Genomic DNA, 20,225 nt, shown 5'->3' on the forward strand with positions numbered 1-20,225 from the left:
GCAAAATGCACGGCAAAGGTGCTCCTGGAAGAATTTCGATCGTCGCATGCCTGTTCATGTAGGTGACCATTAGGCATCGCCCCATCTATACTATATACGAGCATGTACAAGACAACAATATTTCACAAACCACCTCACTCTTACGTGCATGTTGAGATGTCAGTCGGGTGGCATATGCATGCTCTCAAGCTACTGCTGGCTGCGCATGCGCCGAGATAACATGTGTACATATACTGCCCAGAGTATTATCAGGGGTGTTATTTCTGTTCTGTACTTCTTGCGTTGAGGCTGCTAGTGTGCAGCTAGAGAATAGAGAATTTTTACCCATTCTGGGTGTTTTGCAACAGCAATGCACTAAATGTCTTCCCGTGCTAATTGGTGAGTGGTTTTCGTGCACTGACTGTAATTCACCAGTTAAAATTTTATTATTACAGTAAACCCTCGTTAACTCGAACTCGCATATCTCGAAATCTCGATTAAGTTTAAACTTTTTTTCATCTTGTATTAATTAACCCACCATAGGAGCCATGTTTTTGCCCCTTCTTATCTCGAAACGTTTTTCAGAGGGGACAGTGTACATCTCGGAATTTTGACCGGGAGGGAAGAAGGCAGAGCCCACTCCCAACAGGAAGCGAGGGCGTTGTGCAAGCGCTTAGCTCTTGCTATACGTGCCGAATGCGGTCGTGAAGGGTGAATTTGAAATTTCCGCCAACGCATCCGTTTGCTCTCCGCCTTGTCAAGCAACTATGAAAGTGATCATGTGTGTGCACCAGCACGCAACTGTTGCACGGTGTGCAGCGCACGGTGCGCCATCAGCACCGTCAGTACGTAAGCTAGCCCTTGTGTGTGCGAGGTGACTGTCTGTGTTCCCTGCGATTTGCGTGCGACGAATCTTCAGTGCGTGGCCTGTGCAACGCAACAGACGCTTCTGAATAGTATCGACAAAGATGTCCCGCCCAAAGCAGTGCAAATAGCTAACATTCGAGAAAAAAGTCAAAGAAGTGGAAAAAGCATGTCAAAGCAAGTCATGCATTGCCAAAGAATTTGGCATTCCTTTGTCAACCCTTTCTACAGTGCTTGAGAACAAGCATACAGTTCGGAAGGCTTCGAGCAAAGCTTATTGAGCAAATGGAAGCACGTTCGAGCTTCCAAATTACTGAACCTCGAAGCAGCACTTATGCTGTCGCTCCACAAAGTTTGAGCAGCCCATCTTTCAATGACAACCCAAGTAATAATGCAAAAAGTAGATGCTTTGGCACTGCAGATGGGTCACGCGAACTTAAGCTGCAGCAATGCCTGGTTCGAGAGGTTTAAAAAAGAGAAACAGCGTGTCATCGAAGCCTCTTCACGGCGAAAACAGCATTGTCGACGAACAGGCTGCGGATGCATGGCGCAACCTATGCCTCCACGCACTGCGAAATGAGTACGCAGACAAGGACATTTTCAACCTCGATGAAGCTGCTCTCTTTTATAAGATGTTGCCTAACCGCACTTACACACCAAAAAGCAAACCGTGCTCAGGCGCCAAGCAACCCAAAGACAGAATTATCATTCTTTTCGGTGCCAACGCTACCGGCAATAAAAAGCTGCCGCTCCTCATAATTGGCAAGTCGCTTAATCCCCGGTGTTTTCCAAATGCACGGCTCCCGAGGGATGGGACCTACCGTGCAAATAAAATGGCCTGGATAACGCGGCACTTTTCGAAGAGTATGTCTGTGCATTTGACCGGAAGAGGGCTAAGGACGGCCAAAAAGTGTTGTTTGTTGTCGATAACTGCCCCGGTCATGGAAAAATCGACAACTTGGCGGCTGTTACGCTGCAGTTCTTGCCCCCCAAGTATGACGTCCGTTCTCTAGCCTATGGATCAGGGAGTCATTGAGATGGCCCAGAAATATTATAGGAAAAGCCTGCTGCACCGTATTCTTCTGTCATACAAGGGGAGGATGATACAAGGGGAGGATGATACAAGGGGAGTATGAGATCAATCTGCTGGGTGCAGTCAGTCTGATGGTCGAAGCCTGGTGCCAACTACGCGCGCTGGCAATTGCCAACTGCTTCGCTCATGCAGGGGTTTCTCGCACTCCGGCATCGATAGAAGAAGACATTGGTGGGGAATTTAGCAGCTGTGATGAGCTGTGCAGTGTAGTGCACAAGGCAATCGGCTGCGTGAGCAATACTGAAGACGGCGAGATTGTCTTTGAGGAGTACACTCTCTATGGGGTGAACGTCCCCATTATCGGTGTGCTGTCGGACGCGGATATCATTGAGATGGCAGTGAATAATGCGGGTGACCACTCAGAAGAGGAAGAGCCCCGAGAAGTGCCTACGACGACAGAAACACGTAGCATGCTGTGCTTGCTCCGCAACCATTTCGAATGCAGCAGTGGCGACCAACGACTCATGCGATGTGTTGAGTAACTGGAAAACGCCTTTCTCGGATCGAACGCGAATGCGACACAGGCGAGCATCATGCAGTTTTTTGGTCCTCGCTAATAAATTCTTTTTCCCTGCGAATTTTTGTGCCTTTACTACAGTAGCTCTCTTGTGCAGTGGGGCTTTTCCCGACAACTCTGGGTTTTCTTTTGCAGTGACTTGGGCAAACATTTTCGGCGTTTTGCTTATAACTCTAAATACCGCTTATCTCGAAATTTTCCCCAGATTTGACGGCTTCGAGTTAAAGAGGGTTTACTGTATAATATTGCATACCACTTAAAAGATGAAGACATGGGAGATGCACTCCATAAGCACAAGCGCAGACGTTCAGCTTAATTTTTTAGACGAACGCATGATGCTTTTATACGAATGTGTTTCATGGTTACAATAAAATGTTTGAAAAAAATGATTTGTGAAAAATATCAACAGTACAATACCAAAAACCACTCATGCCATGGAAGCACGCAGCTATCACACACCCTGTATTATGAATTAGATACATTATACACTCAAACCTCATTAAAACAAAGTTGCATCTTACATGGAAATAAGCTTGTTATAAAGGTGTATTCCTAACACTATTGCATGACTACTTTTAATTTACTTTGTTATAACCAATACTTTGTTATATCTGAGCTCGTTATATTGAGGTTTTACTGTATTTCTTTCTGTGTTAGTCCCAAAGAAGCCATACTGAAGCAGTCATTTTCTCGAATGCCTGATTGATTTCGCGTGTCATTTGATTATTGTCCCTAGCGACCACTTTGGTTTCACAGAACTTCAGCTACCGTTCACAATCTCGACAATGCAAGCCTAGGTCGCCTTGTACTGATTTATGCACATTGTTGTTGTGCCCTCGGAGTCTCATTTAGGCTCCTGCCGATCTGGACGACGTATTTTTTTCCACATGTGAAGTAGAATTAGGTGCACGATTTTTTCGACACAATTCACGAATTCGTTGCTGTGGTTAGTTGTGCAAGAACTTGTTGCCAGCACATTTTTTTTTCTCACATCGCAAAGTGGCTACAACTTAAGAGGTGCCGTAAACAGCACTTGCACTCTGACTCAGGCCCCAATATTTTTCTGGGAATGGGAGGAGGAGGAGGTAAAACTTTATTAGACCAAGGGATTTGGGCACTTACGTCCCAGGGTCCCCGCACGACCCCACTGCGCTATGCGTTCATGAGTTCGTGCAGTTCCATGACGTGGGCGGCCCGGTCAGTGGCGATTTTCTGCTAATGGGAGACGTCGTGAAAGTATGGCATCGCAGCGGTCCTACAAAAATTTCTGGCTTGTGCGAATAGTGAATTTTTGGTTCGAAGGGAATAGTGGTTTTGATCAAATAACTTCGAATCGAATTCGAATGGAATGTATGACATATAAAAAAAAAGAATATTTATCATGACCCAACTAACCTGCACAATATTTCTTTTGAATTGAAATAGGAACTCTATGCAAATGCCATTTATTTTTTCGTTCAAAAGAAGTCAGAACAACCTTGAGTAGTAGTTTCGGTAGGATGCGAGTGAGAACCTGTAAGATACTTAATGTTATAAAATTTATTATAATTGGATCATATAAGCTGTCATAAGAATTATAAAATGGAGAATCGATATGAGGGTAACATGTTTCTTTAAAGGGGCCCTGCAACACTTTTTCAGGTAGCCATGGAGCCGGTAAACATGCTTGTTGCCTCACAAATTTACTGCCGCAAAGTTTTGAGAATCACTCTACTACGAGCGGAGTTCCAAAAATTTCTTGCACGCTGCAATTGCATTCTCTCTTCTCGTCGTGATGAAGAGCTGGAAGCTAAGTAGGGAGGAATGGCACGGCGAAAGAAAATACTCCGGACGCACCTCGTGACCTTGAGCACCTCCTTTTTTTTATTAGAACACGTGGCTTTTCAGTGCGATCGCACACATACTCGTGGACAAGCTGCGGCGCCGGTAAAGACGAGTGCACCATGCTCAAATGAGCCAGTGCCTGTGACCAGAGCTGTATATTTCTTCTTGGCTGTGACAACAGATTTTTGAGCTTGTCGTGTCATTTGCCGGAGAAAGAAAGCAATTTTTAGCTTTGAAAATTTATTGTGAATGACAGGCCATGTGCTGCGCTACAATATTTGCCTCGCGTGTTTTCGGTAGCCTCGACTTTTCTGACCATGTTCAGTTAGTGTTGCAAAACCCTTTTAAATTTGGATGGGGGCTTCACCGCAAAGCAAATTTTTTTTTTTTGGGGGGGGGGATAGGTGTTTTCGTTGTTTAGCACTTCTACATTGCAGTGAAACCACCATTACAAGCAGTGACTTGTTAATTAATAAGTTTTAATTCGTTCAATGCGAATACTTTGAAAATATTTGATAATTTAAATTCTAATGAAGCGAATTCGAATACTCAACTATTCGCTCGAATATTTGAAGCATTGGAATATTCACACAAGCCTAAAAAATTCCCATTCTCGCTCTGGGATTTTCGCTTAACTTTCTCCTTCTGGGATTTCTTGACTGCCTGCAATAGACAGTTAGCCTCTGACATACTGTTATAACTCAGATACACAGCCAGCTGAAATTGACCAAGTTGGGCTTGAGAGCTTTTCTGTACTAAATACTAATGGCAAGAGTGCTGCAAAGCATTCTTTAGGCTCATGCTTACAACCTCTTTTTTCACAAGTTTTTAGTGCCCGGAAGAGAAGGGCAGCCAAGGCTTACTGGCGTGCGACTCATATTTCCAGCACACATGAGAACTTGAAAAGCTTAGCTGCAAGTCTGTAAACCTGACGGTTCCTTTTTCTGCCAGCTCTTGGGTCAGCGTCAAAGAACTGAGCGCTGCCTTAAAGGTTTCCTGCTCATAGGCAGCCTTGTTCATACCACTCCCTGATGTCACTTGGTTTACTCGCATCATATCCGCGTCGCATGGCTACAACGTTTTAGAGCAGCCTTTCCAAGAGAATGGGCCTCGACAGGAAACACCGTACACACTTTAGAAGAGGTCAGTCTGCCGAAATATGTTGGGGGAGCAAAGTACGCACTCGAGTCCAAAAGACATGCCTCAGAGCTGCTGACCTCTGTTCGACAAATTTCAAAGCAACCTGCGGACATTGAAGCTGACAGGTGTGTCATAGAACGAGTAGATCTGTTGTTAGGAAGCAAGGTGCCTGCAGCTAATTTTGCAGACAGGCGAGTAGTTTCCTTTCTCAGAGACAGTGACCTATGTGTGTTACCTGCCGATAAGGAAGGTGGTTGGTTTTATGGTCATGCCCACTGGCACATTTAATGCAAACGCCTTGAATGCTGTCGACTTGAACTTTAAGGAGTTTATCGATTGGTATTTCAATGTCAGAAGAGAAAACAAAATAAAAAATTGTGTGATTGTAGAGGTCGCCACCTTTCAGGGCTTTGATTAGGCTGACACCGGAGCATGGCGCCACCTGTACCTTCTGTGTACGTCTTTATATTTCGGTCCCAATAAAGACGAAGAACCCAGTTTTGTCTGGGGAGCCAGCTTGTGCGTGTCGGTTCTTGCATGCCTGTGCGCCTTCGCGGCAATAACCACACAACATGGTGTCAGAAGTGGGATAGCGAACAAACAACACCCCCAGCCTTAAGCCTCGCCACTACTGAACCACAACATGATGTCCTTCAACGAGACAAGCGAGCCACCGCAGCTGTACGGCGTCAACCTCCAGCCACCGGCTCCATTTGACTTCGCGAACCAGGCAACATGGGCGACATTGCTTCGCGGCACAGAAGATTACGTAGTGGTTTCAGTGCTCACAAAGCATCGGAAGACGTGCAGGTACGCTAGTTACTGTACTGCATAGGCCCGGATGCCCGCCCAACCACGTTGATGCAGTTGTCTGCTGTTTATATAACTGTCAATTTCGCTGCTTAGCTTTGCAAACAACAACTAAGCTTTCACAAAAGCCTTTTCAACTCGTAGACAAAACTATTTATAAAAATAAACAAGAAATCACTTTTATGCCGATCTTAGGCTCGAGCCTGCCAGACGCGTTTGCAGCCTCATCAGCAGAAGAAACCAATTATCTTCACTTTATCGCCGCCGTAATTCAATAAAATGGCACGGCTCTAAAAAAAAAAAGAAGAAAAGAAAAAGAAGTGTGCTGTCATGTAAACTGCAGCATCTGTTTTTCTGTACCAGCACAACCAGTTTCAATTTTGTCCACTACTATGGGCAATAAACAAGCGAGTTATAAGGGTTCACTAAAGGACGAGCAAAAGATAGACAACAGCTTGTGAGCAACAAAACAAATGCTATCATCGCCATGAAATCGTACCTGTGCGCTCACGCACATTCGCATGTATAGCTAGTTGCTGCGACAGCACAAACTGCAAGTGATAAAAAAAATAAACGTGGTACACTCCAGCAAAAAAATAATTGTATCTTCAAAGGATGCCAGCATTTGCTTGCCCTGCTTGTACGGGTTGAATTATTTTCACCTTTTTCCAACAGAAAGAGTGCCGAAAACTTACGGCACCAACCACATGCAAAACGTTCGCATTGTCACAAATTATCGTATGTATTTGACCCCGAACAGACTCTTTCAAGACGTCTTACAAACTCATTTTTTAACCATACTGCACCCTTTGAGATGAAATTCAGCATTCCAGAACCAAAAAAAACCGACTGCAAATGCAACCGTACGAGTACCTTCCATAGAAACGTGGAGCTACGCACGCTCCCGTGTGTTGCTTGACAAGGTACAGTGCCGCCCGCTAGGCAACATGGCGGCACTCACGTTAAAAAGGTTTATACAAAATAACAACAGTGCTACCAGTGTTGCTAGACTATGCATTGAAACCTAAACTAGTGACACAACCAGCTCGGAGCCTCGGACGAAAAATACTATAAACATGGTGAGCTTAATGGTCCGCCAGTACACTAGCTCTGGTAATAATAAGGAGGATGACACTTTTACTGTCGAGTGCCTCGATGTGCGCACCCTGCTGACACGTGGGCATCAAGGCATCCTATTCTACTGCATTGGCGCGCCCGACATTGCAGCGTTTCGCTAAGACATCTCCCGTAGGTGTGCTGCCGCGCATAGTGTCCCCAGTCACTGGACAGGAGGGGCCTGCTCGTGGGGTTACTTTGCCTTGTTTAAATTCTGTTGGGCGCATTGATCAGTTGCGAAAATCTGCAAGACTGCTTTCCTGCAAGATTCTTTTCAAACCAAACCTCTCGTTCAGAAACTTCTTTTCTCGATCATTGTGTTCTTGCTTACCCCTCCACCCCCTTCTTTACGATTGACAGGTGCCTCGTCCACCATGCGATCCTAGGCTGAGGGTTTGTGCGAGGTGGAACAATCCCGCAGTAATTGTTGAGGAAGAGGAAGAAGGTTTTGTCAGACTCGCATGCCTTCACAGGAATTAGGAGTGGTTAAAGCAGAATGAGCAAGAAAAACAGGCTGTGTACGAGAGTTCTTGGTCCTGCGACCAACAACTTTTCAGGAAAGTGGTCTTGCAGATTTTTGCAAAAGGTCAACTGACCGTTGGCTTTTGCGCGTTTGGTCTAAAGGCCCTGTCCCTGGTTTTGCACATTTATTCGGTGCTCTGTATGATTCGGGCGTCAGTGATTAGTTTCTTCTTAATCCTGTTATCTCTCTAAGTGACCGTCAAATTGTTTTTGTGTGTGCAATAAATTCCGCCTGACGTGTAAACATATTTTGTTTACAACTGTACCGTATTGGCAGTAGTATCTGCACAGGAAATTTTCGGCCGCCATTTTAATATAAGAGAAACAGGAGACTTTTTGGAATATTTCAGAGAATCAGCTCTCTTTTTTGCGTGCCATAGTCCTGGCACAGCAACTCGAACAGGCTGCTCAGCAAGTTGATGAGCTTCTTCCCATGCACATTCAGCAAATGACTTCAGGAAGCGGTTGTTTTTCAAGATGTGTAATGTCACGAACTTTATCTTGGGAGCACTTATGAAGGGTTAGATTAAGAGAGGGACGCGAGTCGACGATAACATGGCAAATCTATTTTAATATTACAGAAAAAATGGCAAAAAAATTGGAAACTCAAAGTTCACTCCCCAAAATATGTGTACATAATAACAGGTTATAAAGCAAAATCGGAACTAATACACCACCAAGACTAGTTCTGTCTTAAACCTTAACTGTCCCTAGCCAAAATGGCGTCTCGGTGACTGCTCTCATGCGCTCTCGCAATAATAAAACATTCTCACCGTTCACATGCCACCCTCGAAGCTACGACGAGGTGGTACCGCCTCGCCGTCATCGTCGTCGGCGCATCCGCTTGACGATCCACTCGTCTACATTGCCGGTGTCTCGATCCTTGTCTCCATCTTCGGCATCACTAGGCCCCCACACTGATGGGGCTACTCGGCTGACTGGTGTGGGCTGCTACCTTCCTGTTGCGATGTGGGGAGAGCTGCAAGTCGACCAGGAACTGTTGGGCAGGATGCGGCAAGTCCGGGCAGCCTCACTCCGGACCATCTCTGAGGTCGACGGCCACTTCCCGAGCTCTTCGTGCTGATATCCTCAGAACCGGGCGGTCGTGCTGCTCCCATCGTGGTAGCGATGCTTATTTTCCACGTCTTCGCAGCTCGACGTCCCAACACACAATGCCAGCTCATCCTCTGAGATTTTTTCTCCCGGCCCGGGCCGCGTCTCGCGAGTCTTTCTGCGACCAATCTCTTGCGTCTACGTGCCTGCTGCGCATGCTCTCAGGTGACTCCTTTTCTCCTCCCGCACCATTGCGGCACTTCCACGTTCAGCCCGCGTCTGGTGCCTCTCCTTTACTCATGACACCGCGCTCGTCTTTCCTTTGGTTATCATCACCGCAGTGAAGCCCTTGTCGAGAGTTGCACAATGACTCAGTGTCCCCTGAGCATTTCAGCGGCTTGAACAATGCGCCCTTCTGCTGTTATTGCTGTGGTTCTGGCGAGCACCATGCCTCACTGTCCGCCTGTCTTGCACAAGGTCAGCGCTGTTTTCACTGAGGTCACATTTGGCACTTCCGCTCAGTTTCCAACAGATGACAGCGTCATTCTACAGTTTCCATCTATTAATTCGACTGCCAGGACTTCTCCCATGTTGCTGAAATGTTTAGCGTTCTCGCCGAGGCTGGTCCTGCAAGAGCCGGAATTTTCGTTGACGTTTTCTTCGCTGACAAGTCTTTGAAGTTTCTTGTTGACTCGGGATTGCCGGTTTTCATCTTGGAAGGGAGCACTTCCAAGCAAAATTTTGCTGAGTTGCTTCTTTCCCTTCTGTGAGTGAAGCTGCTCAATTACTCCAAGGGCTGAATTCTTCTACATAGTTGCTTTTTCACGGAGGCGACATTCAAAAGTGTTGAGGTAAAAAGAACTGGATGCCATCGAGCACATTAATGCTCGGAGTCGGTGTCTCCCATCATTGTAGTAAGGAAGAAGGATGGTGGCATTCAACTCTGTGTCAATCTTTGGGAACTTAACAAAGCTGTCATCACTTTGAACAGCCTCGAACAGCTCTTGAACAGCATCGTCAGTGCAACAATTTTCTCCAAGTTGGATCTTGCATCCACCTACCACCAGGTTCTGCTGCATCCAGAGAGCTGAAACTTGACTGCATTCGTGACTCATGACGGCCTGTCTTGTTTCAAGCGCATCTGCTTGAAACAAAACATAAGCTTCTGGCACCTACCCCTGCAGCCTTCCAGTAGCTTATGGCACAGATTCTGAAGGGGTGTTTTGGGGTTTTGTTTTACATAGCAATATTATTGTGTTCGGCTGCACCAAACAAGAGCACTTAATCAATTTAGCCACTGTTCACCGCATTAAGGCCGCTGGATTCGAGCTCAACCGCAAGTGTAGCTTTTGTGTCAGTGAATGGACCTTCGTGGGCTAAGGTCACAACTTAAGGCATTTCACCACTGCCTGAAAAAGTGGAACTATCTTGCATTCCCGCGCTCTCACAGATGCTGCTGATCTGCTTTTGTTTCTCTGCTTAGTTGAGTACTATGCCAAGTTTGTTTCCTGCCTTCCTGATGTCGTGGATCTAATGCGTGCACTGCTATGCAAGAGTCAAGTCTTTACGTAGAGTGATGTCATTGATGCTACTTTCCAGAAGGTCAAGTTTTTGCTTCTATCCAGCAGAGTACTTCAGATATTTGATCACACTCTTCTGGTGGTTGTCGACACAAATGCGTTTGACTGCGACCTTGGGGCTAATCTTAAACAAGTGGATGGGCACCAGCTACAAACAGTGGCCTCTGTATCGCGCACTTTGTTATCAGCAGAAAGGATGTATGCACTTGATGAACGGGAAGCAATTGCCTGCGTCTGGGCCTGCGAGCGTTAGCACACATAGCTTTGGGGACTGCGCTTCACACTTTGTACAGACCACCAAGCCTTCGTCACCCTTTTTGTCATCTCAGGGCTCAAGAAGACATCCCTCTCGCATTGTATGCCGGTGAGAACGCCTTATGTGCTATAATTATATGGTGGAGTGCTGCCAACGCTCGGAAAATCAGGAGTTTGATACAGCTTTGTGCCTGCCAGGAGTGTGATACAGCTTCGTGACGGCCAGTCTCTGTTGCTGGTTACGAATTTGATCAACGAACATCGCCACCTATTCCGCGGCACTTCGTTAGCATTTGCAGACGAAATAGCAAACGTTCGAAACTGCTTCACATCTGAAGTAGCGGAGACAGCAGACATGCCACTGGGCACTGTCGATACAAATGCTGATGTCCTGATGACGTCTCCTGATGTCCAAACAGCATTGCCGTAGCTATTGTTTGCATTCTAGTTGTGTTTCACCAGTTCTTCGAGGCTATATCAGACTTCCATCGCCAGGCACAGGATCATCACTTACGACAACGCACGCGCTATACACCAGCAGCCTTACCGTGTGTCAACAAAAGAATGCGAAGTAATTTGTACGCAAGTTCGAGAAATGCTAGACGACGGCATTATTCAACCTTCACATAGCGCGTGGTCATCTCTGATCGTTCTGGTTTTAAAAAAAAAAAAGGTGAAGCGCTGCTCTTTTGCGTAGACTACCTTAAGATGAACAACATGACTAAAAAAAGACATCTACCCGCTGCCACACATCGACGACTCATTAGATCGGCTACGCTGCAACCAGTATTTTTCGTCCGTGGATTTAAAAAGTGAGTATTGGCAGATTCAGGTAGATGAGCAAGACCGCGAGAAAACAACCTTTGTGACCCCTGACAGCCATTGTGAATTCTAAGTTCTTCCTTTTGGTTTGCGTTCAGCCCCGGCAACCTTTTAGCACATGATGGACACTGTACTCACTGGGTTAAAGTAGCAGACTTGTCTCGTTTACCTTGATGATGTAGTCACTTTCTCTCGCACTTTTGAGCAACATCTGCACCACCTGCAAAGTGTGATTAAAGCTATTTGATCAGGGGATCTAACTCTAAAACCAGAAAAGTGTTACTTCGGTTACAAAGAGCTGAAGTTTCTCGGCCACGTTTTGAGCTCCAGAGGGGTCCATCCCGATCCTGACAAGCTTGCCACTGTCGCTGCATTTTCATTTCCTACTGATAAAAAAAGCTGACCAGCACTTTCTAGGCTTGTGCACCTATTATGGATGATATATTCAAGACTTTTCAAATATCACGGAACCCTTGACTTGGCTTACGAGAGACGACACATTGTTTGCTTGGGCTACTGAGCAGCAGGCTGATTTTGCTGAATTAAGACTGTGCATGCAGTCAGCCCCAGTTCTTGCACATTTTGACGGCAATGCTGACATAGAGGTGCATAGTGACGCCAGTAACATTGGCCTCGGCGCAGTGCTTGTCCAGGATCAACACGTAGAAGAACGAGTAATAGCCCATGCCAGCTGCTCACTGCCTCGTGCCAAAGCAAATTACTCTACCGCAGAGAAAGAATGCCTCGCAGTCATATGGGCAATCGCCAAGTTTCACCATTACCTCCATGGTCATCCATTCAAAGTGGTGACGGACCATCATGCCCTCTGTTGGATGGTGAACATACATAATCCCTCAGTCCGACTTGGCCAGCGAAGCGTGCAGCTACAGGAATTCAATGTAACCATCGCCTACTAGTCTGGCCGAAGGCACGAAGATGTCGACACATTTTCACGTGTGCCAATTCATTACGTTAGTCAGGAAGCAGGAGACGACGATGGTTTTAGAGGATCGATTATTTAGAGGGTCGCACGGCGATTATACCATGCCAAATATCCCACGTGTTGACTTCTTTGTGCCTTCAAGATAACGTCCTGTATAAGAAGAACATCCGTTCTTCAAGCTGCACCTACCTCCTCAAAGTTTCGAGGAATATAGGAATGAGGTCGTCTTCACTGACTATGATGAGCCGACATCTGACCACCTTGGCTTCTCACGAACACTCGCCAGAGTACGTGAGGTGTATTATTGGCCCGGGCTTTCGACAAGCGTCAAGCAGTAGGCAAAGGGCTTGTCGGGAATGCCAGTGCTGGAAGACATCATCCGGTAAGCCGGCAGGGCTTCTCCAACCGATTGACCCACCTCGCAAGCCTTTTGATTAAGTCGGCATAGATATCACAGCCCTTTTCATCTGTGAACAGATGGTAACAAATAGGAATCGTCGCAACTGACTATTTGACATGCTACGCCGAAATGGAGGCGATGCCATGAGGTTGCGCAGTTCTTCATGTCTCAAAAGCTACGGCGTCACGGCACTCTCTCTTTGTAGTAATAACAGACAAAGGTACAGCGTTCACTGCCCAGCTTGTGAATTAAATTTTTCAGCTGAGCAACACCAGGTATCGAAAGATGACTGCTTACCATCCCGAGACCAATGGATTTACCGAAAGACTAAACAAGGCAGTCACAGACTTCAACATAAAACATGGGATCAGATCCTGCCATATGTGACGTTCTCATATGACACCGCCTTTCAAGAGACAACGCAATTCACACCGTTCTGCCTTCTCTACAGCCGCAAAGTTCAGACAATGTTAGACACTATGATTCCTTGTGAACACTGTTGAGCTAACAACTGACGCTGAAGAATTTGCAGCACGTGCCAGGGAGGCTCAAGCTCGCCAGCTCACGCAGCAGCACATCGGTCGACAACACCAGCATATGCATGGAGCTATAACACCCACCACAGAGAGATGTCCTACTGCCCAGAAGACCAAGTTTGAGTCTGGAACCCTGTTCATCACCGCGGTCTCTCTGAAAAATTGCTTAGTCTGTACTGGGGCTATAAAGTGCTGGGCCTAACTTACGAAGTGGTTCTGGACATTGTGTCGCCAACGGGAACACAAAGAAAACAACCGAGCTCTGACATTGTTCATGTCATGCACATGAAGCCCCATTTTGTGCATTTATAATTGCTCATTCGTTTCTTTTTCTTTTATTTGTGTTAGTGACATTGCCTCACCATTATTTGATTCAGTGTGTGGGATATTTTTCTATTCTTGTACCTTTGCTTTGTCTAAGCCGTGTAATGTCTATCTTGTTTTTTTTCCTCACACCTTTTTTGAGCATTGAGATGCTGCCCTATTTTGTGAAGGAGGGAATAATGCCACCTGTAGTAGTGGTTCAAATGCATGGCTTGTGGCAAATGTTGCGAGATAAAGAAATGCGCACACTGTCCTCTTCAGGAACGAGCTCAACCGACGCGTTTTGTTAAAAGCCCTGCTGCTCTACGATGAATAAACTTTGCATGGACCTCCGTGGTGACGTGACAATGTGTGTAGGGACCAACAGGCAGGGTTTACTTCTGAAACATATGCGCTAAATATTCGCTCATGACATATTTACATTTATATTCTGATGATTCTATGTAATGTAAGGCAAGAACCCTCTGCACGCTCCAATCACTTGCACCTAAAAAAATACGGCTCCTCATTGTGGAAGACATACCGAGAATCGTCACATAGGCAAAGTGGCTTTGGTTGATTGAGGAACGCTTCGCATTTAAAAAGAAATAAACTGGCATATCTGTGTGGTAAAGTACGACTGCCATGCAAAATTTCCCATTTGGTATTTTAGCTATTATCCTGTTTTTTATTAATTGCATTCATTCGTATTTCATTCGCATTTCATTCATTCGTATATGAAAAATGGCACTGAATTTTTTGCGACGCAGGCCCTTTGATGCTGCCGCATCAGCATGTGCAGCTTTGGGAAACATTTTCATGCAGCTACTTGTCAAACCAAAGGGGCATTTTTGTTTTTCAAGCCTGTTAACATGGTTTCAGCACATCAGCTCTCATTCTTGTTAAGCATGTCTGTACAAGATTTTAAAGCATAAAAAAAAAGAAACTCAATGTGAAAGCAGTCTGATAACTTTTTTGCGATGGTGGTGGGGCAGCTGTTCACATGATTACAGGTTTAGTGCGTGGAGTGAAACCCAAGGTGAACACATTATAAAACATCTGACAAAACTGTCTTGTTACGTTACTACTTACCCTAATATTTTGTGTACCTGAAAGCACTAGATTAACACCTTGCTTAGTGAAAAAAAAAAATCAATTTTTAAGCACCTGAACGGTTTCTGCAACGGCTTTTGTCATCATCATCAACGGAGAGGGTGGGAGTACTCTTTTATGCTAATGTGAGACTGTGAAATGTACCGCAAACAGCAGATGATTGCAATGAATACTTTTTCTTGTGCCCTAGGACACTACCAGGGAGCTGCACAGCTGCAAGGTGTGTGTACCGCTTTTTCTCATTTGTGTTGTGCACAAGTCAGCATGCCCCTGTGAAGTTCTCCTTAGCATCTGCAGAGTTAAAGAGCATATGCAGGGCTTGTGCATGCTGATCTTGTGTCTGTGAGTGTTCTCGTGTCCATGTCTTGTGTGCTCTTCAACTAAGCAGACGTCGCACCAAGTTGCCCAAACCAAGGCATTCCTCTTAGTAGCTATTTGTATTCCATGTTACTTGACATCACAATCGAAGCCAGGATTCCGGCTCACGACCACGTGCCGCATGAAGTTAAACCTTTCCCCCCGTTTGCTCTTTTCTCCTCCCACCACGACGCTGACGAGTTCTCTACGGAAATGGCTTCGCTCTTCAACCTGTTCTCGCTCGCCCCTTATTGCAGGAACCAAAAATTAGCGCCTCGCTGCCAGCTCATTCTTACTCACACCTGTTAAGAGCCGGCCGGTGTAGAGTACGCGAACATGTTACGAACCGGCCATGAACTGTTTTTCAGACTAAGGACTTCTGTCTTTCTTTAACTCGGTTGAATTCGAGTCCTCACAGTTTTAATATATAGTCATAGATAATTTATATATGGAGAAGCTACGACCAACTGCATTACATTCTTTAGTTTTTTTTTTCGTCGTATCTAGGTAATCTATTGTATTCGTAATATCAGGTTTAATACTTAATTTGTGGCTAAGCCATATCCTTTTCCGACCCAAATATTTTGTAGGGCAGAACAAAGTTTTTTAATCTTCATTTTTAGCTAATAAGCTATTGAAAAGCATGCCAAAAATTAAGAAAGGTGTTAGTACAACGATTTTCACACGAGAACCATGTCCACTATACTGGACACTGGGATTCATTTGTTGAACATATATGTACACACATTCTGCTATTCTCTTCGAAAGAGCACTGCTTTTGACTCTGTTAGGTTAATAGTCTTATAAAACACAAGCGGGGTTTCTTTTGACCCTCGAAAACGTTTCTCATGGGTGGCTGTAGCACATAGCATTCAGCACCACAAAGGAAACAATACGTAGAAAAGAACGTGCCTATGTTGTCCACAATTCAACTTCATCAGACGCTGATCCCCCTTGTGCTTTATGGTGTTGATTGATTCCCAGCATGCCGCAGTTTCATTTTTCTATGACTGGGCTTGAAGAGTGTCGCGTCAAGCCATCTCTTGTTTTTTGTTTTCCTTCTATATTGAGCACGATGTGCACTACCGTATTTACTCGCATAATCCTCGCACTCGCATAATTCTCGCACCCCACACATCGCCCAAGAAAAATACGAAAAAATTTTTTCCTCCAGTAATTATCGCACCCCCGAAAACTGCCGCAATAATGTCGTCTGCTCGTTCCAGCCACTGATGATGATAGCGCGCCCTATTTGGCGCCATCTCTTAATCGTCAAGCGTACTATTGCACGGTGATTCAATCCAATCCAAGCCAAGCCAAAGTGGTCAGTGTGCGCTGCGGCGTGTTTTGTATGTTGTGTTGGTTATCTTGAAACGTTATGGGGCGATACTGAAGCCACACGGCTGCTTCAAGTTGCAAGTGATAGATCGTACGCTAAACAACGGCAACAAGGCCGCCGGTAGGCCCTTCGGAGCCTACGAGTTTTGTGTTCGCTACTGGTGACGGCAGGTGAAAGCCACCAAAACGCGTTGGGCCTGCCGTGTGCCTAAAACTGGGATTGATGGTAAACTTCATTTTTCAGAAGGAAACTGCGGACGATTCTTTTAAATAGCCATCAGCCCAATACTGACTCCCTACGCTTACCTTTTGAGGGCTCCTGTTGAGCGCCGACCGCTACCGCTACGCCCGCAATGCCCACAAGCTTCGCGTATGGTATTCTAATGCTCGACTATTTGCTTCCACTTTTTATGTCTCAAATAAATCTTGCCTTGTGTGGAACCTCTGCTTTTATTGTTGAGGTAAGTTCTAATTAGTACTTTGTAAAGCGTGCTGTAAGTTGCTAGTGTGAGAATCCCGATTTGCGGCCACTTCGTTTTTTTTTTTTTTTCGCTCTTTGCATTTTTGTGGAAAGTTTTCCCCGCGTAATTCTCGCACCCCCCAACTATGCATCAGGTTTCCGGCAAAAAATGTGCGAAAATTATGCGAGTAAATACGGTAATCGCATCTTGGTGTCGAGTGTACTGAACATAAGTGATTCTCGCATTATTAGGAAAGTTTTGATTACAAAGGCTCCTATTTTTGCAACAATGTATCGAAAAGGCATAACAGAGCTTGTACAATTTAAATGATTTCAATGGTGCAAAGATATCTCCTGAAGTACTTTTGTATACTTGACTGCATCGTGCACACGCATTTTCACGTGGATTACGCACTTACTTCTGGTGCCCAATAAGTAGATGGGGCTGAAGGATGAGCTATACTTAAGAACATGTTACTCGACTCTTAAGCTACCAAAGTGGTTTCAGTTCCGACTGTAGCTCTGCTTACTTTTCTGTATCACTTTTTTGTCATGTTTTTGTCAACACTAAGTATATGTACCACCCTGCTGAAATCCCCAAATGGTGATTGCAGTAACTGTAAATAAATAGTAATAATAAATAAATAGTAATAATAAATAATGTGTTCAATACGCTAGACATGGGGTAGGAAAGGAATATGCTTGGCAACCACATAGTAAATGCTCCGATATTGTACTGTCCAGTTATCTCTTGCGGAGGCTATTTAGCTTACTTATTTCTTCGTAGCGCCTATTCTTTGTGTCAATGTATACACAAGAAGCTAAGTATAGTTCCATAGAAAAAAAAAAAAAAAACACCAGACGCTCGGGACTGACAGCACAGTTACAGTGTACGCTGAAGGAGCGGTATTTGTAGACCTTTCTGTAATTTAGTGTTAGCATCTCATTTGCTGGCATCTCATAGCAAGCGTCTTATTTTATAAAGTATACCCAGCATATTTCCATAAACTGCACACTTCAAACAACGGCTGCTTCAAGGGACAGCGTGCCCCTGATTGTTTTTGCACTACTCATCATCATCATCATCAGCCTGACTACGTCCACTGCAGGACAAAGGCCTCTCCCATGTTCCGCCAGTTAACCCGGTCCTGTGCTTGCTGCTGCCAATTTATACCTGCAAACTTCTTAATCTCATCTGCCCACCTAACCTTCTGTCTCCCCCTAACCCGCTTCCCTTCTCTGGGAATCCAGTCAGTTACCCTTAATGACCAGCGGTTATCCTGTCTACGCGCTACATGCCCTGCCCATGTCCATTTCTTCATCTTGATTTCAGCTATGATATCCTTAACCCCCGTTTGTTCCCTAATCCACTCTGCTCTCTTCTTGTCTCTTAAGGTTACACCTACCATTTTTCTTTCCATTGCTCGCTGCGTCGTCCTCAATTTAAGCTGAACCCTCTTTGTAAGTCTCCAGGTTTCTGCTCCGTAGCTAAGTACCGGCAAGATACAGCTGTTATATACCTTCCTCTTGAGGGATAGTGGCAATCTACCTGTCATAATTTGAGAGTGCTTGCCGAATGTGCTCCACCCCATTCTTATTCTTCTAGTTACTTCAATCTCGTGGTTCGGCTCTGCGGTTATTACCTGCCCTAAGTAGACATAGTCTTTTACAACTTCAAGTGCACTATTACCTATCTCGAAGCGCTGCTCCTTGCCGAGGTTGTTGTACATTACTTTCGTTTTCTGCAGATTAATTTTAAGACCCACCTTTCTGCTCTCCTTGTCTAACTCCGTAATCATGAGTTGCAATTCGTCCCCCGAGTTACTCAGCAATGCAATGTCATCGGCGAAGCGCAGGTTACTAAGGTATTCTCCATTGACTCTTATCCCTAACTGCTCCCATTCTAGGCTTCTGAAAACCTCGTGTAAGCACGCGGTAAATAGCATTGGGGAAATTGTGTCCCCCTGCCTTACACCCTTCTTGATTGGTATTCTGTTGCTTTCTTTATGAAGCACTATGGTAGCAGTTGATCCCCTGTAGATTTCTTCCAGAATGTTTATATATACTTCATCTACGCCCTGATTCCGCAGTGTTTGCATGACGGCTGATATTTCTACTGAATCAAACGCCTTCTCGTAATCTATGAAGGCTATGTATAGTGGTTGGTTATACTCTGAGCATTTCTCTATTACCTGATTGATAGTATGAATGTGGTCAATTGTTGAGTAGCCTGTTCGAAATCCTGCTTGTTCCTTTGGTTGATTGAATTCTAATGTTTTCTTTACTCTGTTAGCAATTACCTTTGTAAATAGCTTGTATACTACAGAGAGCAAGCTGATCGGCCTGTAGTTCTTGAAGTCCTTGTCGTCTCCTTTCTTATGTATTAAGATGATGTTAGCGTTCTTCCAAGACTCTGGTACCCTTCCCGTCAGGAGACACCTCGTAAACAGGGTGGCTAGTTTTTCTAACACAATCTGTCCTCCATCTTTCAGCAAATCTGATGTTACCTGATCCTCACCAGCAGCTTTGCCCCTTTGCATGCTCTCCAAAGCTTTTCTGACTTCTTCTATCATTACTGGTGGGGTGTAATTTGGGTTACTGCTAGTTCTTATAGTATTAAGGTCGTGGTTGTCTCGGCTACTGTACAGATCTCTGTAAAACTCCTCCGCTATTTTAACTATCCTGTCCATATTGGTAGTTATTTTGCCTTCTTTGTCCCTTAGTGCATACATCCGACTTTTGCCTATCCCAAGTTTCCTCTTCAATGCTTTGACACTTCCTCCGTTTTTCAGAGCGTGTTCAATTCTCTCCATGTTATACCTTCATTCTCTCCATGTTATACCTTCACTACTTTGCACTACTACTTGACAGCATTTAATTAACGAGCTTTGCAACTCCAGATTATGCAGCATCGCGTGTTTGACAAAAGATTTGCTACACCTGGAACTATTGTGCCTTTATCTATGTTTTTGGCACATTTCAATCGCAGTCGAAACCCGCAATAATGAAACCCCGTGAGTACAAAATTCCCGCGGCAACGAAATACTTCCGGATCCCCGGCGAACATTCATAGAAGCCCATGTATTACGTATTTCGCGGCAACGAAATGTTTTTGGACAGCGATCCCGCAATAAGAAATTTTCTACCACGGTGCGGGCCTTATTTTACCTTCCCGCCATAGGTTAACTGTCGAAAATATG

General features: G+C 45.1%; 1 protein-coding gene and 1 long non-coding RNA gene across 2 annotated transcripts in view; one reads left to right on the forward strand and one right to left on the reverse strand.

Moving 5' to 3' along the window:
* Nucleotides 1-17,104, reverse strand: part of LOC142784064 (uncharacterized) — a 127,321-nt gene extending 110,217 nt beyond the window's left edge. The window contains exons 1-2 of the long non-coding RNA XR_012888589.1: nucleotides 16,872-17,104; nucleotides 11,714-11,795 (exon numbers count right to left, since the gene is read on the reverse strand). This is a non-coding gene — a long non-coding RNA (uncharacterized LOC142784064). The remainder of the gene's footprint in view (nucleotides 1-11,713; nucleotides 11,796-16,871) is intronic.
* The window catches only part of Cadps (calcium-dependent secretion activator 1), a 721,673-nt gene that overhangs the window by 298,132 nt on the left and 403,316 nt on the right, over nucleotides 1-20,225 (forward strand). The gene's annotated exons all lie outside the window — the stretch shown is intronic.

This window comes from Rhipicephalus microplus, unplaced genomic scaffold (assembly GCF_043290135.1).
Source record: "Rhipicephalus microplus isolate Deutch F79 unplaced genomic scaffold, USDA_Rmic scaffold_13, whole genome shotgun sequence".
Classification (NCBI taxonomy): Eukaryota; Metazoa; Arthropoda; class Arachnida; order Ixodida; family Ixodidae; genus Rhipicephalus; species Rhipicephalus microplus.